The sequence below is a fragment of the Phalaenopsis equestris genome, unplaced genomic scaffold, assembly GCF_001263595.1.
Source record: "Phalaenopsis equestris unplaced genomic scaffold, ASM126359v1 Scaffold000916, whole genome shotgun sequence".
In the NCBI taxonomy this organism is placed as follows: Eukaryota; Viridiplantae; Streptophyta; class Magnoliopsida; order Asparagales; family Orchidaceae; genus Phalaenopsis; species Phalaenopsis equestris.
This window is the reverse complement of record NW_018165355.1, coordinates 17,486-22,618: the sequence shown is the minus strand read 5'-3', so window position 1 is coordinate 22,618 and position 5,133 is coordinate 17,486.

Genomic DNA, 5,133 nt, shown 5'->3' with positions numbered 1-5,133 from the left:
TATATATATATATATTATATAATGTACGTATTTATGTATATGTATCTCTACTGAAAAATGTGTGATTAGCGTCTGACATTTCCAATGCTAATGGGGCATTTCCTCGACGCTAAGCCCGATTAGCGTCGAAATAATGCTAACATTAAAATGGGCGTCGCTAATTGATTTTGTGTCGACCTTTATGTCGCATAGTGTCTACATTAGTAGATGTTAATTATAGATGTTAATTAGTGTCGGCCTTAATTAGTGTCGGCCATGTCTGACGCTAATTAGCGTCGACAATATTCGGATGCTAGCTTTCTCAGTGTTGAATTAGCGACGACAGTTATTGAATTGTTTTTTTGTAGCTATTAGCATCGAAATATTCTGGCACTAATCCGATGTAAACATGTAGGAAACAAAAAAAATATAGTAAAATGATTAGATTTCTACATATTTGCGCAGAATAAACACAAACAACATAATGGGATATTTATCTCTCATCAGAAGTGATAAGAGAAATCACCAACATATATAAATAATAATATCAAATTAAATTAAAGATAAATAGATCAAAGTGTTCAAAGTTCATAACTACATAAGTGGAAGTTCAGTTAAATAGAAATGAAAAAAAACATTTAATCTACTCTGATGGTCGGGTAACATCAACAAACACATAATAAAAATTTTAATCTTCCTCCTCATCCTCCTTCTGCTCCTCCTCCGTGTCATCCTCCTCGAAAACACTCATATTTCACTTGACCTAGCAATCAAAACTCTAGGTCAGGAATGATAGACTATCAACAACCATCTACTGGCCTTCACACTCTCATCGGAGCTCTTCATTCATCATCATGACCCGCCTAGCAAGCTCTTCGTACTTAGCCTGTAATGGCTAAAGCCACCCACAGCTACACCAGAGCACTCAGCCTCAAAAGTTATCCCCTTTGCTCCTAGGCCTTACAATCTTCCCTTCTTCTTCCTCACCGCCTGCTTACACAATTCAAAATCAGACTGAGAATTGGTAGACTGGCTACCACTGCTGCTAGCTTACGACGAGGTCTTACTAGCCATTTCCCTCTAACTCTCCCAGAGCTGCTAGCACTCCTTCTACATAACAAAATTCAAACATTAATTGACATTTTAAATATTAATACTCATATTAATAGTCCTCACAAAAAAAATTTAAAAAATAATTTTTAATTAACATAGGTTGACACACCGAGAGTGGTCAAATACCCACTGTTGTGTGTCTGAGCGCTGATGTGTGAGGACGTGCAACTCTGCAGTAGATGGCTCTCAGTCAAGCTCTATGGCATGTATGCATGATCAGATAAATATAAGAGTCACATAATTACATAAATCTGTAAGCTTCTGAATTTTGAGATAATCATATCAGTCTCTGGTAATGCTTTGTGTGAGGCATTGAACCTCCAATGTGGAGTGTGGTCCCTCTGGCTCTCTCTGTCATCCGATTATGTTGGTTAGTCTGTTATTTTTGCTGGTATTCTAGAGAGGCCCATAATGCTTAAATCAATCCAGACTTCCTCACCCACCCATGAGGGCCTCTTCCCTTTATTCCTTATTGTAGTGAACATATCTCCGAGTCGATGGCACGAACCTCTAAAATCTGTCGGATCTATTGATGATGTTCCAGTAACCAGTAGAACGACCTCCGAAATTAGGAATTATATGAATTTGATTAGTATTAAAAAAGTAAAATTTAGTATTCTATTACTAATTAAAATATCATACCTTGAACTCCCTAAACCACATGTCCTGAGTCAAAATTGGGATTCGTTTACATGCGAGAAAAGGTTGATCATATCGGCTTCAAATGATCTTCATGATCTGCATCACGAGCAACTTGAAAGGGTAGACTCTGTCAGTGGATTCAACCATCTCAGGTGTAAGAGTCGAGAGTCCAAGCTCATCAGATGAGGAATATGGACGTAAATATGGTGCGGGTATGAGAGGTGGTGCCTGCGAGGGGCTGGTGCGGGAGGGGAAACAGGAGGGGTGATTGGAGTGGCTACGTGAGTGTTGTACCTCTCAGAGTGAGTGAAGACCATCTCCAACCTCTGATATGTGTTCCCCAAAGTCCCTGAAACTTGTGGACTCCATGAGGGCTGAGCAGCTGTCATCTACAACTGGAAAAAAATAATTAAAATTAGTAAGCAAGATTAGTATGTAATATATGATAGAAAATTAAAAGCAGAGCAGTGTAGAATGCTAACATGAAACATGACATGCGTATGCGTAAAATCAAGAAAAATAAGCAAGTCAACTATAGTGTGAGAAATGAAAGCAAAAGCAAGAATGTGTAGAAACTAATCATCTAAGTATACATACCATTTCTTAGTCAGCTTTATTTGATGAGAAAGATGTTGAAAAACTTAAAATTTCTTCATCAATTTCATCATCTTCATCCATATTTAGAGGGAGATTGCAACTAAACTACTTCATTTAGTATGTCATAAAAGTTGGTCATGTTATTGTGAGTGTGTTTCCTTTGACACCAACACCACAAATATCTTTCAATTCTATTTCTGAAAAATGCATCTTGATTCCTCTGGAAAGGGTGATCACATACTAAAAACCTTCGATTACAATCAAACCAAGAATTTTTTTTCTTCCATGCTTCAAAGTGAATGCTATAGACAAGCTCAAACAGTAGAGATAGGCCAATTTCTCAGTTCTAATTCAACTAGATAGCATCCCATAAACTAAGAAATCACTGATCGTCCATATAAGATCAGCTCTAAGGTGAATGTTTTCTTTTGTTGTAATATCATAAGTCAACACATCAGTTTCCCACAATACCTATAGCTCATCTATAAGATGTTGTAATTACACATCAATTTTACTCTTTAGGCTATGTGGACCTAGTATGATGAACATTAAAAATAAGAATGACATATTCATATACATATCGGGGGGAAATATATGATCTGATAATAACTGACTAATATAAATAGTGTGTTGCATCTTGAATGTGAGGTGTAAACTCATATGTACATAAGTCAAGCCTAACGTTGCATAATTCTGCATTAAAATCAAGGTAACTGTGATATAATTGTTTCTAAGCTTCACCAACCGAATGATGAGTTATTGAATTAGCACCAACATATCTGGTATTATGCCATGTCATGTGAGGAGTTGTACGCATAGAAGCAAACAATCGCTAAACTCGTGGAATGAGAAAAAAATAAAAGAGACGTTTGTAGGAATATTTTTCTAGTTTTTACTCTTTCTTCCCCTTGGTTTGAACCTATCAAAACTGCAAATTATACATTTTGTCCTATGCATCTTCCTTGTAATACAATAAATAGTTGTTAAAGCAACAATCTATCATTTTAGATAGTAGCTCTAACTTCGACACAAACTTTTTAGATATATACAAATCTTTTGGAGCTAAATTATTTGCAGGTTTCATCTCCTTTAATAATTTTGCTAAGTGATTGAAGCATTCCTTGGGCATGTTGAAATCAAATATAATACCCAGCATTGTCAAGGCAACTGATAACTTTGTATGTGAAGTGCATCCTTCCCACAAAGGTTGTTGTGCTGCATTTAATAATTCAAAAAATTATTGCACTTTACTGTTTGATTCTTGAACATTATCAGGCACACTCCCAACAAAATGAGTTTTGTTGTCATCAGCAATAATTTCCTTATACACATAAAATCATGAATCGTTGGATGGGTCTAACTTGATGAAGCTTCAGCATGATCATACTGAACATCTAGTTCAAACTCACTGTGTGCAGTCCAATACCAATAATCGGGTTTAAATCCCTTACATTATAGATCCAACTTCACTTCATCAGACATCAAATAAGCTTGATTCTTGCGCTTCACGCAGGGGCATCAGAATCTATCTTCTGAAAGGTAAATAGGGAGTTGTGATGTTGCTTGCACTAATTCCTCAACACCCTTCAAAAACTAATCCGTAAATCCTTTTCCTCCTTAATATAATATGTTTTACATCCATGATCTCATGTTTTGAATACCATATTTATCATAAATTTAGCTCTATAGATTAGTACAATGTCATTGTATCTTATAAATTGTCATATTTTTCATCTAATTCTAATTGATTGAGATCCTTTTTATACAACATGTCTTGGTCTTTTAAGGTGTACCTCTACAGTTCTTAACTCATTTACATACGTAGCACAAAATTCTTTAAACACTAAACCAGGAAGAAATTGACCAAAATCCGTACGTCTTAGTGGACCAAAATCCTTAGCTCTGAACTCTTCAATAGTAAACACTGAATCAAAATCTACATAGCATATGTCTTTATATAGCCTTCACATTCAGGTTAACAACCAGACATCAATTTTATAATATAATGGCACTACACTACAAAACTACACAATGTAAATAAGAAAAATCCTAAGACTTAAACCCTAAAAAAATAAATCCTTATTACTTAAACCCTAAACCATAAATTGTAAGCCTTAAAAAAAACAAATAATAAATAAATAACCACTTCAACATTTAAAATTAAACACTAAAACTTAAGCCCTATCCCAAAATCCCTAAATCCTAAACATTAAAAAAAACTCTTAACATCCCTAAAAACAAAACAATAAAACATAAATCTTTAACAAAAATAAATAAACCCATAATCCATAAATAATAGATGACTTTATCGAACCTACAATCAGTTGAGAGCATCTTTTAGTACAAAAAGCTGCTAGAAAATAAAAGGATAAAACTTGCAGCTATCAAATTGAGAAAATTTGTCTCCTTGCAATGGGAAAACTTGCAATGGCAGAGGAAAAAAGAAAACAATGATAAGTTTACAAAGTGAGAGAAGAAGCGGAAGGTCATGCAGAGAAAATACCTACCTACTCACTACCACCAGAATATATTTCTGAGACTCCAACACCTGCAGCAAAGAGATCTATCAATAAAAGAGTTCGCGGCACAGTTTGACCAGTTGCAAATGAAGTGTGATTTACTCGAGCTAGAGAAACACACCATAGATTGTTTATCTAGGAGGACTGAAGCCCATTATCAGCAATGTGGAACAACTACAGCCTATTAGTCACTTGGAGATGTCCAGACCTTAGCCCTAAAGGTGAAGATGTTACGAAACATACCAGTTGGTGTGGTATATATATAAATCAAATAGGAGAACAA